The sequence below is a fragment of the Pteropus medius genome, unplaced genomic scaffold (assembly GCF_902729225.1).
Source record: "Pteropus medius unplaced genomic scaffold, Ma_sr-lr_union100, whole genome shotgun sequence".
Classification (NCBI taxonomy): Eukaryota; Metazoa; Chordata; class Mammalia; order Chiroptera; family Pteropodidae; genus Pteropus; species Pteropus medius.
The window spans coordinates 2,468,030-2,478,157 of NW_024349227.1; the positions used below are offsets into that span (position 1 = coordinate 2,468,030).

General features: G+C 53.1%; 1 long non-coding RNA gene across 1 annotated transcript; it reads right to left on the reverse strand.

Annotated features, from left to right (window-relative positions):
- Window positions 1–1,257: 1,257 nt before the first annotated feature.
- On the reverse strand, window positions 1,258–10,004 carry LOC120617980 (uncharacterized). The gene is made up of 2 exons (XR_005657117.1): window positions 8,402–10,004; window positions 1,258–8,259 (listed from the first exon to the last, which is right to left on the reverse strand). It is a non-coding gene; the product is annotated as an uncharacterized LOC120617980 (long non-coding RNA).
- Window positions 10,005–10,128: the final 124 nt, after the last annotated feature.

Below are 10,128 nucleotides of genomic sequence, written 5' to 3' on the forward strand. Positions count from 1 at the left end.
CCAGGAAGCACGAAGCAGGAACCTAAGCAAAGGTGAGGTCAGTGTGAACTGGAGTTCATGCACAAGCGTCCTGGCAGCGGGGGTGCATGCTGGGCTTTGAAGGAGGAATGACTGTGAGAGAGGGGGCGGGGAAGAAAGGGACTTTCTGAGAGGAAAATGGTAATAGAGAAGGTCCAGAGCAGAGGCTGTTAAGAGTAAATAGTGGAAAATACACCCTCTTTGGGGTCAAGACTCATCTGCTCCTCTGTTTTCCCATCTGTAAAATGGGAATAATAAAATTACCCACCTCACGGGATGGCTGAGAATTGAATAAGATTATAATTGCAAAAATACTTTTTGAATAGTAAACTGTGTTATGAATGTGACGTCATGTCCATTAAAATATTACACTGACAGGCAAATGAAATATCAAAATGGTATTCGTATTCACGGGCACAATGGGGTACATAGAATGCAGGGGTGTGAGAAGGAAAGGGGAGTGCAAGAGCAGGGGGACTGGCAGAAAGAGGGACCCTCCCCTCACCCCTCCAACAGCCAGGGACATCTTCCAGGCAAACAGCCTCCTTATCAGAATATGGGGCACCCTACGTGGAAATGAGGGCAAACACCCTGCTTGACTCTTTGTTCCATCACTTCCACCACGTCACCCCTGGGAACCTCCATTTCCTCATCATAAAGTGAGGACGACGCTAGTTTGCAGAGTTGTTACGTGGGGACGTGGCAGCTGAGTATGCCGTGAGTTTCCCAAATCTCTAATTCTGCCTCCCAAAGGTGGTAGGGAGGTGTCAGGACAAGAAGCTGAGGGGCTGAGATTAGGCTCAGGAAGGCACATCTTTCCAAGGACAGGGCACACAGGCACTCTGGGGATGCCAGCCTCTTTCCCTGCCCCACCCAGTACAGTTGGTCCACTCCACCCCACAGCCCTGGATGGGCGCCTGCCCCAGGCATCCTGGAGCCCCGCAGGCTGCTTCAGGAGTCTGCTGCCACCTACAGGTCTCATGTGGCATTGCCTCCTCCTGTCCAGCCTTGAGGGGAGCACTCCCAGCCTTCCTCTCCTTAGAGGAAGATGTTGCATGTTTCCTCCTCTGTCTACACCCTGATGGAGCTCCTTAAAGGCAGCAATGACCTTTATCTTTATATCTCTGGTCCCCAGCTTGGTGCAGGCACAGAGGAGGTGTTCAACATGTGAGTATGGAATGAATGAATAAATGAATGAATGAACGATCAAATGAACAAATGGCCTTGCAGTGATCAAAATTAGACAAGAGGAAGGTTGAGGGTTATTTAATACCAGTGCAGGTGACTCACGGAGGTTTCTGAATTCTCCTTCGCAAGCCTAAGAGCACAAGAGTGATTCTTAGGTACCCCAGCCAAGGTTAGCGGTTGTGGTCCTAGATGCTCCAGACTACATTACGGAGGAGTACAGAGTTCTTCTTTTTTCTTTCTTCGCTCTGGGCCAGGATCTTCCTCAAGAAGATGCCCTCGGTCCGAGAAAGCCTGAAGGAGCGCGGCGTGGACGTGGCCAGGCTCCGGGCTGATGGAAGCCAGTTCCCCAAGAGACTCTCCTTCAGCAATAGCACCTCGCCCGTGGTTCTCACCAACTACCTGGATGTGAGTGCCTGGGCCCTCGCTCCTCCAGCAGCCTTTTTCTCTTAGGCCTAAGGCTTTCTTGGCTCTTTCCACTTGACTGAGTTGCTGAGGAGCACTAAACACCCTACCTAATTCCCCTTTTACAGCTGAAAAGCCTGTAAGCTTTCAGGCTGAGGTACAGAGGGCAGGGAAGAGCTCAGAGGAAGGATTAGGTTTGGAACTTGGGAATCCAGGGTCTAGGCCTCAAGCCCAGGCGTCACTGGGGAGCAGGAGGTGTGTGTGGTTCTGAGGTGCCCCAGCCAAAGGGGCAGATGCAAGCTTTTGGGATCAGGCTCAGTGCAGCTTGACTGCTTTACTGAGTCAGTGGCTCAAGGGGTGGGGAACCTTCCTACTTCATCTCCAGTATTTTTATTTTGCCCTCTTGTCTTACTCCTTGGGAAATCATAAGACAATGCTAAGCCTCCCACCTGGGCCCTGCTGGAAAATGGAAACCCGCAGAAGGTGTATGATTTGCCTAACAACACCCCGAGTGCCAAGGGGGGTATTAGGCGAGACTCCAAGGCCCAAGGCTCCCCAAGCCCTCCAGCTGCCTCTTTCACCCCTATAGACTCAGTACTATGGCGAGATTGGCATTGGCACCCCACCCCAGACCTTCAAAGTCGTCTTTGACACAGGATCGGCCAACCTCTGGGTACCTTCCACCAAGTGCAGCCCTCTCTACACAGCCTGTGGTGAGCCCCTAGTCCTGTGGCACCTCTCCCCAAGCCCCTGCCTGCCCGCTTGGGCAGTCTTGCCTCACGCCCAGCTAAATCTCTCCTACTGCCATTTGAGCTGTTTCCTCTCTGCCTCTGCTCCCATTGCCCCTAAGAGGAGAGGGAAACGTCCCCCACATTCCTGATGTGGCCATCAAGGTGAGATAGCAAGCTTCAGGAGCCCTCGGTCAACCCAGAAGGCCATTCCTCACCGTTCCAGAGATCGAGGACTGAAGTCTCAGACCCTCCAGGCACATGGGCTCTTCCATCCCTACCCTTAGTCAACAACCTCTTCTTGGGTGCTTACTGTGACCAGAATCTTTCCCCACCTCAGTGTTAAAAATTACTTTAAAATGTTTCATTTGAGACAAAATTTTCAGATATGGACACATAACAGGGGCTCAAGAAACACAGTCCTTGATAGATGACACACGTTTTTCCAAGCCTCTGACTGACCTCAGAGCCACCCCACACCTGCACCTAAATCCTTCAACCACACAGGCCACACCCCCATGCACCTGCCTCCAAGGCCCGCTGCCTGGGCCTCTCTTGGACAGACCTGAGCCTATGTCCCTCTGCTAGAGATTCACAGCCTTTACAACTCCTTGGAATCCTCCAGCTACATGGAGAATGGGACGGAATTCACCATCCACTATGGATCCGGGAAGGTCAAAGGCTTCCTGAGCCAAGACACGGTGACTGTAAGTCAACAGATCCCCTGCCTTTCTTGTCTCCAGAACTGTCCTGCCACTCTAGGGCCCATACCTGGGGAAGGTGCCATCCAGCCCATGTGGAGCTGGGGACAAGCTCTGCCGCCAGACAGAGCAAACGCGAGCTCCTGGCTCAACAATGGGTGATTTATAGAGGCTTTTGCATTTAACTCACACGCAGAGTTTATCTGAGCCCCACAGCCTCCAAAAAAGTAACCTGCCTGAGATCACCCAGCTCTGACTAGGCTCTTCACCAGACCCTAGACTGAAATCAGGGTCAGAGTCAGGATCAGTGATATTGTTGACACTGTGGTCAGGGTTAGTTTTAGGGTCAGGCATAGGTTTTAAGGTCATAGTTAAAGTTTGAGTTTAGGACTAGGGATAGGGCCTGGTTTTGCTTTCCACTTGGCCTGTGTCTGATCCTGTCCCCATTCTGGGGTTTCTCCAGCCCTTGCTCTGTCAGAGTCACAGGAGGGCTACTCATGGAACCTGGAAGGAAATCAGTACAAGCCCTCCCCTTGTCTGTGAAATCAGGGGGAAAGAGAGCATGCACATGCTGCAGAAACCCTTATCCTATAAAGGGGGTGGGGGCCTGAGATCCAGTCCTGCTGAGGTGGAAGCGGGGCCTTCGGGCTGGGGTGTGGGCACGCCTGGCGTCTCTTCTATCATGGCCTGGCAGTACTGCCGTCTCAGTCTCTGCCCCTTCCAGTCCCTGGGCAACCCCAGTTCTCTCTGGACTCCACTGCCTGCCTAGATGCAGATTAGGAGAGATATGTGTGGGGAATGATGAAATGATTGCTATACCTTGAACCGTTTGCATCCCTGGGGCCCCTCGTGTGGAAGCCCGGAATAGACCCTGGCCAGGGATGGGCAGTGGGCTTGGTCTCCTCTGATCTTTCCTCCCACAGGTGGGCGGAATCACAGTGACACAGACGTTTGGAGAGGTCACAGAGCTGCCCCTGATACCCTTCATGCTGGCCAAGTTTGATGGGGTTCTGGGCATGGGCTTCCCCGCACAGGCCGTTGGAGGAGTCACCCCCGTCTTTGACCACATTCTCTCCCAGAGGGTGCTAAAGGAGGACGTCTTCTCTGTCTACTACAGTAGGTGGGCCTGGGACTCCAGGAGCCGCGGCAGGGGAGGGGAAAGAGGCAAGAGAGCTGAGAGAGTAAGAGGAGAGTTTGGAGCGAGATTTGAATGTGTCCATGATTACGTGGTATTCAAATTCAGAGCTGCGCTATCCAATATAAAAGCTAACATTTAAATTTAAATTAATTAAAATTTAATAAAATTAGGTATTCAATTCCTTAGTCACATTAGCCGCATTTCAAGAGGTCAGCAGCCACACTGGCTAGCAGCTACCATATTGGATAATACAGACATAGAACATGTCTGTCGATGCAGAATGTTCTGTTAGATAGCACTGCTCTAGAACAAGAGCAGAATGTGGAGTGGGAGGCATGCTGTGACCTAGGGACCTTCCCTGTGAGGGCCAATGGCCCCTCTCACAAAGAGACAGCTGATGTCGCTTATTCATTAATTCCTTATTTGCTTATTCATTGATTCGACAAATATTAGGCCTATGTGCCAAGCACTGTGAGAGGCGCTGAGGGTATAGCCATGAACACAATAAACAAGACAGAGTCCTGCCCTCACAGAGCCTACAGTCTGGCAGGGTGGACAAGAAACATGACAATGTGATGAGCAGGTAACACAGGGCCAAAACTGAAGAAACTTTTCAACTCTAGGCTGAGCTTATGTGCAGTGTAGCTGGACTTCGGGAAGCTGTTGGGTTTAGAAAGACAGTATGAGCTGGAAACAAGAATCATGAGAGTAAGAACATGAGGCCAGTGGCAGTGGAGACAGAGAGGAGGGTCGGACTCCAAAGAAATCTCAGAAGTAAAACGGAGAAAAGTGTCCGGTTTGGTAAGAGAAAGGAAAGCACTGAGAAAAGGCCATCAAGTGGGTCTGCAGCCAGGTCAGACAGGGAAAGAGCTGCTTTAGAGGTGGAGTAAGCCCAGAGGGCGAGCAGTTAAGAGGTGAGTGTAGATGTCAGGACCAGAAGGGCAGATGTAGGCTGCCTTGAGAAATTCAACAGGGAAGGGAATGTCAGGTGGGGGTGCAGGCAAAGATGAAGAGAAAAGCAGAGAAAAGAAGGGTGGGTGTTTTTAAATGCTAGAGGATTCCTGAGCATGCTTGCAGGTGGATGGAAGGCGATGGAAAGCGAGAGATTGAAAATGTGGACTAAAGAGATAATAATGGAAGGCACAGGAGCCTGAAGGCCATGGAAGGGAGGATCCAGTAAAGGGAAGAAGGCGAGCTTTGTTGATGGAGGAAACGTTCAAAAACATCTTTAAGTATTGGGGGAGGGCCACTGGGTACTGGATTTGTACAAATGCATGTGCATAGCTACCTACACACCTGTGCACACATGTGCGTGTACACATGACTCTTGTTAGGAAACCCTATCTCTCACACACATACACACGCACGCACGCACACGCACGCACGCACACACGCACGCACACTGGAAAGCAGCCCTAAGGTGGGCCCTGAGCTGTGGGGGGCTCTGTGCCTCATGGAAAAGAGAAATGCAAGGGGGATCAGCTTCAGACTGCGCCCCAAGAGCACTGGCTCCAGTCCCCCTATAACCCACTCACTGCCTAGGTGACTTTAGGCAAGTGACTTCACCTCTTGGTGACTCCATTGCCCAAGGGGTAAAAGAATGCAAAATACCCACCCTGGCTGGTGAGGCTCTCCAGAAACAAAGGCTTCCTTTCTGCTGTGTCTCTCTCTGCAGAAATTCCAAGTAAGGAGATGAAACCCCCCACACGGCCCGGACTTTCCAGAGTACCTGGCCCAGAATCACACCCACCACCTGCCCAAAATTCACCTCACAAGCCCAGGCTCCGCTGGATGCTGACGTTCTCCGCTCTGCCCCTGCTCTCCTCATGTCCCGTCTACCCCCACCCAATAGCTCCCCAAAGTCCCCTCCCATGTACCTGCTTAACCCACAGCAACCCAAACCCAAGTGGGGGGGGCAATTTGCATTGTGTGCATTCTACTGGCTGTCCTGGTGCCCATTCCTTTTCTGTGACCTCACTTGAGATGCTTTATTGGGTGCAGCTGGACTAACCTGGAACCACCACTGCCTGGGATGGGGGAGGGGCAAGAAAGGTGGCGGCATGGGCTGCAGCTTCCAAGCCTCACCATCCCTGCCTTCCTCTGCCCCAACCTGCACCGGGGCCTAACTTCCCCCATTGCTGGGGCCACTGGGTCTCCAAGAGCCTCTGATCTTTCCTTTAGGAATTCCCACTTGCTGGGGGGAGAGATTGTGCTGGGAGGCAGCGATCCCCAGTATTACCAAGGCAATTTCCACTACGTGAGCATCAGCAAGACTGGCTCCTGGCAGATCAAAATGAAAGGGTCAGACATCTTCAACCCTGCTGCTGGGGGTGGGGCGGGCAAGGGCAAGTCTTCCGTATTGCTCTTTCTCCAATGCAGCCACTTCTTAAGGTACAGACAACATCTGCTCTCTGCCTGCTCTGTCCAAGGCTAGAGAACACTGAGATGTGAGGGACAGAGGAGAGGGGACCTACTGAGAGGAGGTGGAGGGTCACTAAGCACATGCTGAGGGAGGGGTCAGCACCTTTCCTCCTCCACCTCCTACCTTATGCACCCCTCACTGCATCACCAGACCACCAGCATGGCCTCCCATCACCCACCCTCACTCAGGAAAGCCGTGCGGCCTGGTAGCCCCCCTTCAGCCTTCTGTCTGATGTGGCCTCTCCCAGGGTGTCTGTGAGGTCGGCCACCTTGCTCTGTGAGGACGGCTGCATGGTGGTGGTGGATACTGGCGCCTCCTACATCTCAGGTCCCACCAGCTCCCTGAGGCTGCTCATGGAGACCCTGGGCGCCAAGGAGCTGAGTACCGATGAAGTAAGAAGCTGGAGGGGTGGTGCCAGGGGTGGGGGAGCGCCACCTGGTCCAGGGCCCCAAGTCACCCCGGCAGCATTAGGTCCCAAATGAGGCCCCTAATGGGCCCTCACCTCCTCACCTCTTACTCTCTTCACGTGTGGCTAGGTCTCCCCTGGGGGAGTGGGGGCAGGCCACAAGCACAGAATGGTGTCTGCTGGGAGATCTCCAATACTCAAAGGGGCTCCCTTTACCCTCCCCCCAGTATGTTGTGAACTGTAACCAGGTGCCCACACTCCCTGACATCTCCTTCCACCTCGGAGGCAGAGCCTACACACTCACCAGTGCGGACTACGTATTACAGGTGAGGTTCCAGTCTGCCCCTCAGTGACAGGCAGGAAGGGGGGACAGGGGCCCTCAACAAGTCACGGTGACAGATTACTAGGCCAGAAGTTCTTAAACTTGGCTGTTAGTCATCTGAGAGCTTTTAAGAATCCCAATAGCAAGCCACATCCCCTACCTACTAAATCAGAACCCCTGGGGGTGGCACTTGGGCATCAGTTTTCAAAATTCCCCAGGTGATTCCAATGTGCAAGTATAGGAATCGCTCTGATAGGCACCTTTTCTTTTTCTCATCAAATGCTCCCAGTAATGCTACACTTCTGTATTCTTATCCCCTTCTTATCCCCAGTAGACCTAAAGATATTAAATAACTTGACTAGGATCAGAACCTCTGCCAGACAGTAGGTCGTGAAGGTAGCACTGTGCCTGCTGCATTGTGTACTCAGTGTTTAGCACAGTGGCTGCTTCCAGGAGGGGTGCGATCTCTGATGGGTTGAAAGGGTCGTTGCCACAGAGGTGTGGTGTGGATGGGGGAGAGGAGGAAGGACATTGCTGAGAACAGCCCCTGGAGTCGGGCAAGGTGAGGGCAGAATGGTCATGTCCTGGGCGGTGGGGAAACCCTCGTGCTTCCTGCCAGGACCCCTACAGTAACGATGACCTGTGCACACTGGCTCTCCACGGTCTGGACGTCCCACCACCCACTGGGCCTGTCTGGGTCCTGGGTGCCAGCTTCATCCGCAAGTTCTACACAGAGTTTGATCGGCGTAACAACCGCATTGGCTTTGCCTTGGCCCACTGAGGCCCTCTGCTGCCCTGGCGGTCTGTCCGCAGTCCTAGTCTGGAGTTGGAACCCTCTCTGGTAATGTCCCTGCTTATGCTTGTGTCCTCATGTTGGGGCGCAAGGCAAGGAGCTCCTCCTGGACGCTTGCCCTGTCCCAGCACTGGCTCTTCCCTGCATTGGGGACAAACAGAATAAAGACTTCATGTTCACAGCCCTGTTGCACCTGGGTCCACTAGGGTTTGAAACAGAGGGAGGGGCAGCTGCATGGTCATGCGCAGACAGGAAAGTGGCACAGAATGACAAACATACTCACCGGGTGTCTGCAGCGCTCAAATGGAGTTATTTACACAACCTTGGGTGAGAAGTTTGCAGAGAGTCAGCCCCTTGCCCTCTGCAGTCCCTCAAGGACCAAGACTAATGCTGGAGCAGTAGGCTGTGGATCAGAAAAATGCTCCCAGCTCATGGAGGCCAGCCACAAGCTCAGGCTCTGCACTGCTGAGCTAGCTAGGCCTGCCTCTCCTGCACTGCAGACCTCCAACCCGACCCATGGAGCCATTTACACTGCAGTCCAAGGCACCATCACCTAAAAATGTAGACCACTAGAGATCTAACTGATACATGTGGGAGAAACTGAGGATCAGAGAATGAAAGGCATTTGGCTGAGATTGCTCAGTGAAGTGTGAAAAATCAAGATTGGAACTCAGCCTGTCCCACTCGGGCCCTAGGAGCTTTCTACCTTCCCACATGCAGATGCGCTTTCACAGGGAGGGCCCCCGCACCCAGGCATGGGGCCACATTCCCAGGCACAGGCTGCTCTCTTCATCTCAGAGACTTGGGACAAGCTGAAGTTTTCTCCCACTCCTATCCTTTGGGCTGTCTGCAGGGGATGTATAGCTCAGGAAAAGAGGGGAAGCATCCACCTCAAGTCACTGATGCTGTCCCTCCTCGTGGTAGCTGCTCACCCTCTTTTGACCAAAAAGGGTGAAGCACTGAGTGGCCTAACCTGCAAATCTCACACTTCTAAAATGGCAGCCTCTTGGGATTGTGTGGGACCCAGGGGTCCTCGAGGGTTCTGCAAGGGGCAGCATCCCTCTGTAGAACCAACATGATTCTCTAAGTTTGCTTGCCTGCCTGGCTTTTTTTTCTTATTGCAAAAAGGGTCAGAGTCATTGCCCTTTCCAGCTGCACATCCTGGGGCTCCATGACCTTAAGTAGGCAGCGCTGCCCATCATCTCCTACACTGTCCAATATAATAGCCAATATAATGTAATGGTTATTTACATTAATTAAATTAAATTACATGCTAGCCATATTTAAATGCTAAAGTCACATATGGCTAGTGGCCACTGCACTAGACAACAAAATATAGAACATTTCCATCATCGCAGAGGTTCTTCTGGACAGAGATGGATTCTGGTCAGCAATAATGATGAGGACTTGTGGTTGAGAGGTTCCTGCATAGGTGGAAAGGACAACTTGAAGAAACAGAAAAGGGCCCCTTTTCTGTAGGGACTTTTCTGGCTGAGGCAGTGAAAGCTCTCCCACGGGACGGGTGACTACTGAGATCCCCATTGGTACACTCACCCCCAGCATGCATCTTTACCCAATGTCCCTTCTCCATCTGCTGTGTGGGTGTGTGTGTGTGTGTGTATAGGGGGATACTTGCCTGGGTGCTCGTTTCGAGATGTGGCAGGGGCCGCAGAGCCTTTTCCAGAAGTCCAGGGGCTGGAAGCAGGGAGCTGGGCACAGGTGGGCCGCCCAAGCTGACCTCTTGGTCGCAGCCGGATCTCCCTACTGCAGAATGGAGTGGGGGCGCAGGAAGAGCCTTCTCCTGGACCTCTCCGAGGAAGAGGCTCTAGTTGAGGTGGGAAGAAGGAAGCCACCTTGCTTCCTCGAGGTCAAGGAGCAAGCCCTGGGTGGGGTGGGAAATCCTCATCCCACCCTACCCCCACCCCACCGCCTCGTCGCGGCCCGGGCTCCAACCCGCCCCCACCCTCTCGTCACAGCCCCGGCCCCGCCCCCGCCCTTGCGTCACGGCCC